The 9,452-nt window shown below is 52.4% G+C and overlaps 29 non-coding genes across 29 annotated transcripts; 10 read left to right on the top strand and 19 right to left on the bottom strand.

The window, feature by feature from the left end:
• Window positions 1-63: 63 nt before the first annotated feature.
• On the bottom strand, window positions 64-136 carry Trnav-cac (transfer RNA valine (anticodon CAC)). Its single transcript has one exon. It is a non-coding gene; the product is annotated as a tRNA-Val (tRNA).
• Window positions 137-548: 412 nt separating this feature from the next.
• On the top strand, window positions 549-620 carry Trnap-ugg (transfer RNA proline (anticodon UGG)). The gene has a single exon. It is a non-coding gene; the product is annotated as a tRNA-Pro (tRNA).
• A 193-nt stretch (window positions 621-813) lies between these two features.
• On the bottom strand, window positions 814-886 carry Trnav-aac (transfer RNA valine (anticodon AAC)). Its single transcript has one exon. It is a non-coding gene; the product is annotated as a tRNA-Val (tRNA).
• Window positions 887-1,044: 158 nt separating this feature from the next.
• Window positions 1,045-1,117, bottom strand: Trnav-cac (transfer RNA valine (anticodon CAC)). Its single transcript has one exon. It is a non-coding gene; the product is annotated as a tRNA-Val (tRNA).
• A 412-nt stretch (window positions 1,118-1,529) lies between these two features.
• On the top strand, window positions 1,530-1,601 carry Trnap-ugg (transfer RNA proline (anticodon UGG)). The gene has a single exon. It is a non-coding gene; the product is annotated as a tRNA-Pro (tRNA).
• A 193-nt stretch (window positions 1,602-1,794) lies between these two features.
• Window positions 1,795-1,867, bottom strand: Trnav-aac (transfer RNA valine (anticodon AAC)). Its single transcript has one exon. It is a non-coding gene; the product is annotated as a tRNA-Val (tRNA).
• Window positions 1,868-2,025: 158 nt separating this feature from the next.
• On the bottom strand, window positions 2,026-2,098 carry Trnav-cac (transfer RNA valine (anticodon CAC)). Its single transcript has one exon. It is a non-coding gene; the product is annotated as a tRNA-Val (tRNA).
• A 412-nt stretch (window positions 2,099-2,510) lies between these two features.
• Trnap-ugg (transfer RNA proline (anticodon UGG)) lies at window positions 2,511-2,582 on the top strand. The gene has a single exon. It is a non-coding gene; the product is annotated as a tRNA-Pro (tRNA).
• Window positions 2,583-2,775: 193 nt separating this feature from the next.
• Window positions 2,776-2,848, bottom strand: Trnav-aac (transfer RNA valine (anticodon AAC)). The gene has a single exon. It is a non-coding gene; the product is annotated as a tRNA-Val (tRNA).
• A 158-nt stretch (window positions 2,849-3,006) lies between these two features.
• Window positions 3,007-3,079, bottom strand: Trnav-cac (transfer RNA valine (anticodon CAC)). Its single transcript has one exon. It is a non-coding gene; the product is annotated as a tRNA-Val (tRNA).
• A 412-nt stretch (window positions 3,080-3,491) lies between these two features.
• Window positions 3,492-3,563, top strand: Trnap-ugg (transfer RNA proline (anticodon UGG)). Its single transcript has one exon. It is a non-coding gene; the product is annotated as a tRNA-Pro (tRNA).
• A 193-nt stretch (window positions 3,564-3,756) lies between these two features.
• Window positions 3,757-3,829, bottom strand: Trnav-aac (transfer RNA valine (anticodon AAC)). The gene has a single exon. It is a non-coding gene; the product is annotated as a tRNA-Val (tRNA).
• Window positions 3,830-3,987: 158 nt separating this feature from the next.
• Window positions 3,988-4,060, bottom strand: Trnav-cac (transfer RNA valine (anticodon CAC)). Its single transcript has one exon. It is a non-coding gene; the product is annotated as a tRNA-Val (tRNA).
• Window positions 4,061-4,472: 412 nt separating this feature from the next.
• On the top strand, window positions 4,473-4,544 carry Trnap-ugg (transfer RNA proline (anticodon UGG)). Its single transcript has one exon. It is a non-coding gene; the product is annotated as a tRNA-Pro (tRNA).
• A 193-nt stretch (window positions 4,545-4,737) lies between these two features.
• Trnav-aac (transfer RNA valine (anticodon AAC)) lies at window positions 4,738-4,810 on the bottom strand. Its single transcript has one exon. It is a non-coding gene; the product is annotated as a tRNA-Val (tRNA).
• A 158-nt stretch (window positions 4,811-4,968) lies between these two features.
• Window positions 4,969-5,041, bottom strand: Trnav-cac (transfer RNA valine (anticodon CAC)). Its single transcript has one exon. It is a non-coding gene; the product is annotated as a tRNA-Val (tRNA).
• A 412-nt stretch (window positions 5,042-5,453) lies between these two features.
• Window positions 5,454-5,525, top strand: Trnap-ugg (transfer RNA proline (anticodon UGG)). The gene has a single exon. It is a non-coding gene; the product is annotated as a tRNA-Pro (tRNA).
• Window positions 5,526-5,718: 193 nt separating this feature from the next.
• On the bottom strand, window positions 5,719-5,791 carry Trnav-aac (transfer RNA valine (anticodon AAC)). Its single transcript has one exon. It is a non-coding gene; the product is annotated as a tRNA-Val (tRNA).
• Window positions 5,792-5,949: 158 nt separating this feature from the next.
• Trnav-cac (transfer RNA valine (anticodon CAC)) lies at window positions 5,950-6,022 on the bottom strand. The gene has a single exon. It is a non-coding gene; the product is annotated as a tRNA-Val (tRNA).
• Window positions 6,023-6,434: 412 nt separating this feature from the next.
• Window positions 6,435-6,506, top strand: Trnap-ugg (transfer RNA proline (anticodon UGG)). The gene has a single exon. It is a non-coding gene; the product is annotated as a tRNA-Pro (tRNA).
• Window positions 6,507-6,699: 193 nt separating this feature from the next.
• On the bottom strand, window positions 6,700-6,772 carry Trnav-aac (transfer RNA valine (anticodon AAC)). The gene has a single exon. It is a non-coding gene; the product is annotated as a tRNA-Val (tRNA).
• A 158-nt stretch (window positions 6,773-6,930) lies between these two features.
• On the bottom strand, window positions 6,931-7,003 carry Trnav-cac (transfer RNA valine (anticodon CAC)). Its single transcript has one exon. It is a non-coding gene; the product is annotated as a tRNA-Val (tRNA).
• A 412-nt stretch (window positions 7,004-7,415) lies between these two features.
• On the top strand, window positions 7,416-7,487 carry Trnap-ugg (transfer RNA proline (anticodon UGG)). The gene has a single exon. It is a non-coding gene; the product is annotated as a tRNA-Pro (tRNA).
• A 193-nt stretch (window positions 7,488-7,680) lies between these two features.
• On the bottom strand, window positions 7,681-7,753 carry Trnav-aac (transfer RNA valine (anticodon AAC)). Its single transcript has one exon. It is a non-coding gene; the product is annotated as a tRNA-Val (tRNA).
• A 158-nt stretch (window positions 7,754-7,911) lies between these two features.
• Window positions 7,912-7,984, bottom strand: Trnav-cac (transfer RNA valine (anticodon CAC)). Its single transcript has one exon. It is a non-coding gene; the product is annotated as a tRNA-Val (tRNA).
• A 412-nt stretch (window positions 7,985-8,396) lies between these two features.
• On the top strand, window positions 8,397-8,468 carry Trnap-ugg (transfer RNA proline (anticodon UGG)). Its single transcript has one exon. It is a non-coding gene; the product is annotated as a tRNA-Pro (tRNA).
• Window positions 8,469-8,661: 193 nt separating this feature from the next.
• On the bottom strand, window positions 8,662-8,734 carry Trnav-aac (transfer RNA valine (anticodon AAC)). The gene has a single exon. It is a non-coding gene; the product is annotated as a tRNA-Val (tRNA).
• A 158-nt stretch (window positions 8,735-8,892) lies between these two features.
• Window positions 8,893-8,965, bottom strand: Trnav-cac (transfer RNA valine (anticodon CAC)). Its single transcript has one exon. It is a non-coding gene; the product is annotated as a tRNA-Val (tRNA).
• A 412-nt stretch (window positions 8,966-9,377) lies between these two features.
• Trnap-ugg (transfer RNA proline (anticodon UGG)) lies at window positions 9,378-9,449 on the top strand. Its single transcript has one exon. It is a non-coding gene; the product is annotated as a tRNA-Pro (tRNA).
• Window positions 9,450-9,452: the final 3 nt, after the last annotated feature.

Here is a 9,452-nt window from a genome sequence, read left to right as displayed (position 1 = left end):
ATGCAGAAGATCCTCACATGTCGTGGCTCACTGGAGTACAATACGACATAGGCAGGAAAATACTGTTCCCGCCCGGGATCGAACCGGGGACCTTCTGCGTGTGAAGCAGACGTGATAACCGCTACACTACGGAAACTGCGAACGGGAGGAGTCCATCTCCGTTCACTCGCAATTACCTCAGCCTCTCTCCCGTCCGTGAATGCACACGCGACAGTTCTTTTGACAGCCTGGAAACCATCACAGCCAAGGGCTCAAGAAGTCTTCGGGGTGCTCGAGAAGGTGTCTGCCGTAGCACCCCTAACGAAATAGCGGCGTTTCCCGCAGTCGTGATTGCAAATCATAGCAGCAAAAGCAATCACTTTCTTAGCAGCAGGGAGTGCGAGCCCAGCGGCAGCTCTACATGAAGGTACCAATAGCCCAGGAAGGCCGCCGACCGCGGGAATTCGCGCCGCCCCCATCCCGCCAGCCTACACGAGACTTTCCAGAGCACCCTGGACCACATCGAGGGACCCAGTGCACTGAAATAATAGTCATTTGCCACGTCAGATGGCTCGTTGGTCTAGGGGTATGATTCCTGCTTTGGGTGCAGGAGGTCCCGGGTTCAAATCCCGGACGAGCCCTAGCGTTTTGTGCAAACTGGTCGCACGTGAGTGGCTGAGTCGACGCAAAATGCTCGGCGTCAGTATCAAATGAAATTCATATTTGATGTGAGCAATTGACACTGATCTGACGTGTGAAGGCGATTACGAAGGTTTTTGGGTACAGATGGTAGCAGATGCATGTTAGTATGTCTTGTTTTTAATGATAAAAAAGTGTTTCCGCCCGGGATCGACACGGGGACCTTCTGCGTGTTAGGCAGACATGATAACCGCTACACCACGGAAACTACTTGTGTGCGCCTTACATTAGAGACAACTCGTGCAGGTGTTGTCATCGTTACTAAGAAATTAAATAAATGCGCTACTTGCAGAACAAAGGTACATGCAGAAGATCCTCACATGTCGTGGCTCACTGGAGTACAATACGACATAGGCAGGAAAATACTGTTCCCGCCCGGGATCGAACCGGGGACCTTCTGCGTGTGAAGCAGACGTGATAACCGCTCCACTACGGAAACTGCGAACGGGAGGAGTCCATCTCCGTTCACTCGCAATTACCTCAGCCTCTCTCCCGTCCGTGAATGCACACGCGACAGTTCTTTTGACAGCCTGGAAACCATCACAGCCAAGGGCTCAAGAAGTCTTCGGGGTGCTCGAGAAGGTGTCTGCCGTAGCACCCCTAACGAAATAGCGGCGTTTCCCGCAGTCGTGATTGCAAATCATAGCAGCAAAAGCAATCACTTTCTTAGCAGCAGGGAGTGCGAGCCCAGCGGCAGCTCTACATGAAGGTACCAATAGCCCAGGAAGGCCGCCGACCGCGGGAATTCGCGCCGCCCCCATCCCGCCAGCCTACACGAGACTTTCCAGAGCACCCTGGACCACATCGAGGGACCCAGTGCACTGAAATAATAGTCATTTGCCACGTCAGATGGCTCGTTGGTCTAGGGGTATGATTCCTGCTTTGGGTGCAGGAGGTCCCGGGTTCAAATCCCGGACGAGCCCTAGCGTTTTGTGCAAACTGGTCGCACGTGAGTGGCTGAGTCGACGCAAAATGCTCGGCGTCAGTATCAAATGAAATTCATATTTGATGTGAGCAATTGACACTGATCTGACGTGTGAAGGCGATTACGAAGGTTTTTGGGTACAGATGGTAGCAGATGCATGTTAGTATGTCTTGTTTTTAATGATAAAAAAGTGTTTCCGCCCGGGATCGACACGGGGACCTTCTGCGTGTTAGGCAGACGTGATAACCGCTACACCACGGAAACTACTTGTGTGCGCCTTACATTAGAGACAACTCGTGCTGGTGTTGTCATCGTTACTAAGAAATTAAATAAATGCGCTACTTGCAGAACAAAGGTACATGCAGAAGATCCTCACATGTCGTGGCTCACTGGAGTACAATACGACATAGGCAGGAAAATACTGTTCCCGCCCGGGATCGAACCGGGGACCTTCTGCGTGTGAAGCAGACGTGATAACCGCTACACTACGGAAACTGCGAACGGGAGGAGTCCATCTCCGTTCACTCGCAATTACCTCAGCCTCTCTCCCGTCCGTGAATGCACACGCGACAGTTCTTTTGACAGCCTGGAAACCATCACAGCCAAGGGCTCAAGAAGTCTTCGGGGTGCTCGAGAAGGTGTCTGCCGTAGCACCCCTAACGAAATAGCGGCGTTTCCCGCAGTCGTGATTGCAAATCATAGCAGCAAAAGCAATCACTTTCTTAGCAGCAGGGAGTGCGAGCCCAGCGGCAGCTCTACATGAAGGTACCAATAGCCCAGGAAGGCCGCCGACCGCGGGAATTCGCGCCGCCCCCATCCCGCCAGCCTACACGAGACTTTCCAGAGCACCCTGGACCACATCGAGGGACCCAGTGCACTGAAATAATAGTCATTTGCCACGTCAGATGGCTCGTTGGTCTAGGGGTATGATTCCTGCTTTGGGTGCAGGAGGTCCCGGGTTCAAATCCCGGACGAGCCCTAGCGTTTTGTGCAAACTGGTCGCACGTGAGTGGCTGAGTCGACGCAAAATGCTCGGCGTCAGTATCAAATGAAATTCATACTTGATGTGAGCAATTGACACTGATCTGACGTGTGAAGGCGATTACGAAGGTTTTTGGGTACAGATGGTAGCAGATGCATGTTAGTATGTCTTGTTTTTAATGATAAAAAAGTGTTTCCGCCCGGGATCGACACGGGGACCTTCTGCGTGTTAGGCAGACGTGATAACCGCTACACCACGGAAACTACTTGTGTGCGCCTTACATTAGAGACAACTCGTGCTGGTGTTGTCATCGTTACTAAGAAATTAAATAAATGCGCTACTTGCAGAACAAAGGTACATGCAGAAGATCCTCACATGTCGTGGCTCACTGGAGTACAATACGACATAGGCAGGAAAATACTGATCCCGCCCGGGATCGAACCGGGGACCTTCTGCGTGTGAAGCAGACGTGATAACCGCTCCACTACGGAAACTGCGAACGGGAGGAGTCCATCTCCGTTCACTCGCAATTACCTCAGCCTCTCTCCCGTCCGTGAATGCACACGCGACAGTTCTTTTGACAGCCTGGAAACCATCACAGCCAAGGGCTCAAGAAGTCTTCGGGGTGCTCGAGAAGGTGTCTGCCGTAGCACCCCTAACGAAATAGCGGCGTTTCCCGCAGTCGTGATTGCAAATCATAGCAGCAAAAGCAATCACTTTCTTAGCAGCAGGGAGTGCGAGCCCAGCGGCAGCTCTACATGAAGGTACCAATAGCCCAGGAAGGCCGCCGACCGCGGGAATTCGCGCCGCCCCCATCCCGCCAGCCTACACGAGACTTTCCAGAGCACCCTGGACCACATCGAGGGACCCAGTGCACTGAAATAATAGTCATTTGCCACGTCAGATGGCTCGTTGGTCTAGGGGTATGATTCCTGCTTTGGGTGCAGGAGGTCCCGGGTTCAAATCCCGGACGAGCCCTAGCGTTTTGTGCAAACTGGTCGCACGTGAGTGGCTGAGTCGACGCAAAATGCTCGGCGTCAGTATCAAATGAAATTCATATTTGATGTGAGCAATTGACACTGATCTGACGTGTGAAGGCGATTACGAAGGTTTTTGGGTACAGATGGTAGCAGATGCATGTTAGTATGTCTTGTTTTTAATGATAAAAAAGTGTTTCCGCCCGGGATCGACACGGGGACCTTCTGCGTGTTAGGCAGACGTGATAACCGCTACACCACGGAAACTACTTGTGTGCGCCTTACATTAGAGACAACTCGTGCTGGTGTTGTCATCGTTACTAAGAAATTAAATAAATGCGCTACTTGCAGAACAAAGGTACATGCAGAAGATCCTCACATGTCGTGGCTCACTGGAGTACAATACGACATAGGCAGGAAAATACTGTTCCCGCCCGGGATCGAACCGGGGACCTTCTGCGTGTGAAGCAGACGTGATAACCGCTACACTACGGAAACTGCGAACGGGAGGAGTCCATCTCCGTTCACTCGCAATTACCTCAGCCTCTCTCCCGTCCGTGAATGCACACGCGACAGTTCTTTTGACAGCCTGGAAACCATCACAGCCAAGGGCTCAAGAAGTCTTCGGGGTGCTCGAGAAGGTGTCTGCCGTAGCACCCCTAACGAAATAGCGGCGTTTCCCGCAGTCGTGATTGCAAATCATAGCAGCAAAAGCAATCACTTTCTTAGCAGCAGGGAGTGCGAGCCCAGCGGCAGCTCTACATGAAGGTACCAATAGCCCAGGAAGGCCGCCGACCGCGGGAATTCGCGCCGCCCCCATCCCGCCAGCCCACACGAGACTTTCCAGAGCACCCTGGACCACATCGAGGGACCCAGTGCACTGAAATAATAGTCATTTGCCACGTCAGATGGCTCGTTGGTCTAGGGGTATGATTCCTGCTTTGGGTGCAGGAGGTCCCGGGTTCAAATCCCGGACGAGCCCTAGCGTTTTGTGCAAACTGGTCGCACGTGAGTGGCTGAGTCGACGCAAAATGCTCGGCGTCAGTATCAAATGAAATTCATACTTGATGTGAGCAATTGACACTGATCTGACGTGTGAAGGCGATTACGAAGGTTTTTGGGTACAGATGGTAGCAGATGCATGTTAGTATGTCTTGTTTTTAATGATAAAAAAGTGTTTCCGCCCGGGATCGACACGGGGACCTTCTGCGTGTTAGGCAGACGTGATAACCGCTACACCACGGAAACTACTTGTGTGCGCCTTACATTAGAGACAACTCGTGCTGGTGTTGTCATCGTTACTAAGAAATTAAATAAATGCGCTACTTGCAGAACAAAGGTACATGCAGAAGATCCTCACATGTCGTGGCTCACTGGAGTACAATACGACATAGGCAGGAAAATACTGATCCCGCCCGGGATCGAACCGGGGACCTTCTGCGTGTGAAGCAGACGTGATAACCGCTCCACTACGGAAACTGCGAACGGGAGGAGTCCATCTCCGTTCACTCGCAATTACCTCAGCCTCTCTCCCGTCCGTGAATGCACACGCGACAGTTCTTTTGACAGCCTGGAAACCATCACAGCCAAGGGCTCAAGAAGTCTTCGGGGTGCTCGAGAAGGTGTCTGCCGTAGCACCCCTAACGAAATAGCGGCGTTTCCCGCAGTCGTGATTGCAAATCATAGCAGCAAAAGCAATCACTTTCTTAGCAGCAGGGAGTGCGAGCCCAGCGGCAGCTCTACATGAAGGTACCAATAGCCCAGGAAGGCCGCCGACCGCGGGAATTCGCGCCGCCCCCATCCCGCCAGCCTACACGAGACTTTCCAGAGCACCCTGGACCACATCGAGGGACCCAGTGCACTGAAATAATAGTCATTTGCCACGTCAGATGGCTCGTTGGTCTAGGGGTATGATTCCTGCTTTGGGTGCAGGAGGTCCCGGGTTCAAATCCCGGACGAGCCCTAGCGTTTTGTGCAAACTGGTCGCACGTGAGTGGCTGAGTCGACGCAAAATGCTCGGCGTCAGTATCAAATGAAATTCATATTTGATGTGAGCAATTGACACTGATCTGACGTGTGAAGGCGATTACGAAGGTTTTTGGGTACAGATGGTAGCAGATGCATGTTAGTATGTCTTGTTTTTAATGATAAAAAAGTGTTTCCGCCCGGGATCGACACGGGGACCTTCTGCGTGTTAGGCAGACGTGATAACCGCTACACCACGGAAACTACTTGTGTGCGCCTTACATTAGAGACAACTCGTGCTGGTGTTGTCATCGTTACTAAGAAATTAAATAAATGCGCTACTTGCAGAACAAAGGTACATGCAGAAGATCCTCACATGTCGTGGCTCACTGGAGTACAATACGACATAGGCAGGAAAATACTGTTCCCGCCCGGGATCGAACCGGGGACCTTCTGCGTGTGAAGCAGACGTGATAACCGCTACACTACGGAAACTGCGAACGGGAGGAGTCCATCTCCGTTCACTCGCAATTACCTCAGCCTCTCTCCCGTCCGTGAATGCACACGCGACAGTTCTTTTGACAGCCTGGAAACCATCACAGCCAAGGGCTCAAGAAGTCTTCGGGGTGCTCGAGAAGGTGTCTGCCGTAGCACCCCTAACGAAATAGCGGCGTTTCCCGCAGTCGTGATTGCAAATCATAGCAGCAAAAGCAATCACTTTCTTAGCAGCAGGGAGTGCGAGCCCAGCGGCAGCTCTACATGAAGGTACCAATAGCCCAGGAAGGCCGCCGACCGCGGGAATTCGCGCCGCCCCCATCCCGCCAGCCCACACGAGACTTTCCAGAGCACCCTGGACCACATCGAGGGACCCAGTGCACTGAAATAATAGTCATTTGCCACGTCAGATGGCTCGTTGGTCTAGGGGTATGATTCCTGCTTTGGGTGCAGGAGGTCCCGGGTTCAAATCCCGGACGAGCCCTAGCGTTTTGTGCAAACTGGTCGCACGTGAGTGGCTGAGTCGACGCAAAATGCTCGGCGTCAGTATCAAATGAAATTCATATTTGATGTGAGCAATTGACACTGATCTGACGTGTGAAGGCGATTACGAAGGTTTTTGGGTACAGATGGTAGCAGATGCATGTTAGTATGTCTTGTTTTTAATGATAAAAAAGTGTTTCCGCCCGGGATCGACACGGGGACCTTCTGCGTGTTAGGCAGACGTGATAACCGCTACACCACGGAAACTACTTGTGTGCGCCTTACATTAGAGACAACTCGTGCTGGTGTTGTCATCGTTACTAAGAAATTAAATAAATGCGCTACTTGCAGAACAAAGGTACATGCAGAAGATCCTCACATGTCGTGGCTCACTGGAGTACAATACGACATAGGCAGGAAAATACTGATCCCGCCCGGGATCGAACCGGGGACCTTCTGCGTGTGAAGCAGACGTGATAACCGCTCCACTACGGAAACTGCGAACGGGAGGAGTCCATCTCCGTTCACTCGCAATTACCTCAGCCTCTCTCCCGTCCGTGAATGCACACGCGACAGTTCTTTTGACAGCCTGGAAACCATCACAGCCAAGGGCTCAAGAAGTCTTCGGGGTGCTCGAGAAGGTGTCTGCCGTAGCACCCCTAACGAAATAGCGGCGTTTCCCGCAGTCGTGATTGCAAATCATAGCAGCAAAAGCAATCACTTTCTTAGCAGCAGGGAGTGCGAGCCCAGCGGCAGCTCTACATGAAGGTACCAATAGCCCAGGAAGGCCGCCGACCGCGGGAATTCGCGCCGCCCCCATCCCGCCAGCCTACACGAGACTTTCCAGAGCACCCTGGACCACATCGAGGGACCCAGTGCACTGAAATAATAGTCATTTGCCACGTCAGATGGCTCGTTGGTCTAGGGGTATGATTCCTGCTTTGGGTGCAGGAGGTCCCGGGTTCAAATCCCGGACGAGCCCTAGCGTTTTGTGCAAACTGGTCGCACGTGAGTGGCTGAGTCGACGCAAAATGCTCGGCGTCAGTATCAAATGAAATTCATATTTGATGTGAGCAATTGACACTGATCTGACGTGTGAAGGCGATTACGAAGGTTTTTGGGTACAGATGGTAGCAGATGCATGTTAGTATGTCTTGTTTTTAATGATAAAAAAGTGTTTCCGCCCGGGATCGACACGGGGACCTTCTGCGTGTTAGGCAGACGTGATAACCGCTACACCACGGAAACTACTTGTGTGCGCCTTACATTAGAGACAACTCGTGCTGGTGTTGTCATCGTTACTAAGAAATTAAATAAATGCGCTACTTGCAGAACAAAGGTACATGCAGAAGATCCTCACATGTCGTGGCTCACTGGAGTACAATACGACATAGGCAGGAAAATACTGTTCCCGCCCGGGATCGAACCGGGGACCTTCTGCGTGTGAAGCAGACGTGATAACCGCTACACTGCGGAAACTGCGAACGGGAGGAGTCCATCTCCGTTCACTCGCAATTACCTCAGCCTCTCTCCCGTCCGTGAATGCACACGCGACAGTTCTTTTGACAGCCTGGAAACCATCACAGCCAAGGGCTCAAGAAGTCTTCGGGGTGCTCGAGAAGGTGTCTGCCGTAGCACCCCTAACGAAATAGCGGCGTTTCCCGCAGTCGTGATTGCAAATCATAGCAGCAAAAGCAATCACTTTCTTAGCAGCAGGGAGTGCGAGCCCAGCGGCAGCTCTACATGAAGGTACCAATAGCCCAGGAAGGCCGCCGACCGCGGGAATTCGCGCCGCCCCCATCCCGCCAGCCTACACGAGACTTTCCAGAGCACCCTGGACCACATCGAGGGACCCAGTGCACTGAAATAATAGTCATTTGCCACGTCAGATGGCTCGTTGGTCTAGGGGTATGATTCCTGCTTTGGGTGCAGGAGGTCCCGGGTTCAAATCCCGGACGAGCCCTAGCGTTTTGTGCAAACTGGTCGCACGTGAGTGGCTGAGTCGACGCAAAATGCTCGGCGTCAGTATCAAATGAAATTCATATTTGATGTGAGCAATTGACACTGATCTGACGTGTGAAGGCGATTACGAAGGTTTTTGGGTACAGATGGTAGCAGATGCATGTTAGTATGTCTTGTTTTTAATGATAAAAAAGTGTTTCCGCCCGGGATCGACACGGGGACCTTCTGCGTGTTAGGCAGACGTGATAACCGCTACACCACGGAAACTACTTGTGTGCGCCTTACATTAGAGACAACTCGTGCTGGTGTTGTCATCGTTACTAAGAAATTAAATAAATGCGCTACTTGCAGAACAAAGGTACATGCAGAAGATCCTCACATGTCGTGGCTCACTGGAGTACAATACGACATAGGCAGGAAAATACTGTTCCCGCCCGGGATCGAACCGGGGACCTTCTGCGTGTGAAGCAGACGTGATAACCGCTACACTGCGGAAACTGCGAACGGGAGGAGTCCATCTCCGTTCACTCGCAATTACCTCAGCCTCTCTCCCGTCCGTGAATGCACACGCGACAGTTCTTTTGACAGCCTGGAAACCATCACAGCCAAGGGCTCAAGAAGTCTTCGGGGTGCTCGAGAAGGTGTCTGCCGTAGCACCCCTAACGAAATAGCGGCGTTTCCCGCAGTCGTGATTGCAAATCATAGCAGCAAAAGCAATCACTTTCTTAGCAGCAGGGAGTGCGAGCCCAGCGGCAGCTCTACATGAAGGTACCAATAGCCCAGGAAGGCCGCCGACCGCGGGAATTCGCGCCGCCCCCATCCCGCCAGCCGACACGAGACTTTCCAGAGCACCCTGGACCACATCGAGGGACCCAGTGCACTGAAATAATAGTCATTTGCCACGTCAGATGGCTCGTTGGTCTAGGGGTATGATTCCTGCTTTGGGTGCAGGAGGTCCCGGGTTCAAATCCCGGACGAGCCCTAG

The sequence above is a fragment of the Schistocerca gregaria genome, chromosome 2 (genome assembly GCF_023897955.1).
Source record: "Schistocerca gregaria isolate iqSchGreg1 chromosome 2, iqSchGreg1.2, whole genome shotgun sequence".
Classification (NCBI taxonomy): Eukaryota; Metazoa; Arthropoda; class Insecta; order Orthoptera; family Acrididae; genus Schistocerca; species Schistocerca gregaria.
The sequence above is the reverse complement of the archived record's forward strand: the minus strand, read 5'-3'. Positions and strand labels throughout refer to the sequence as shown.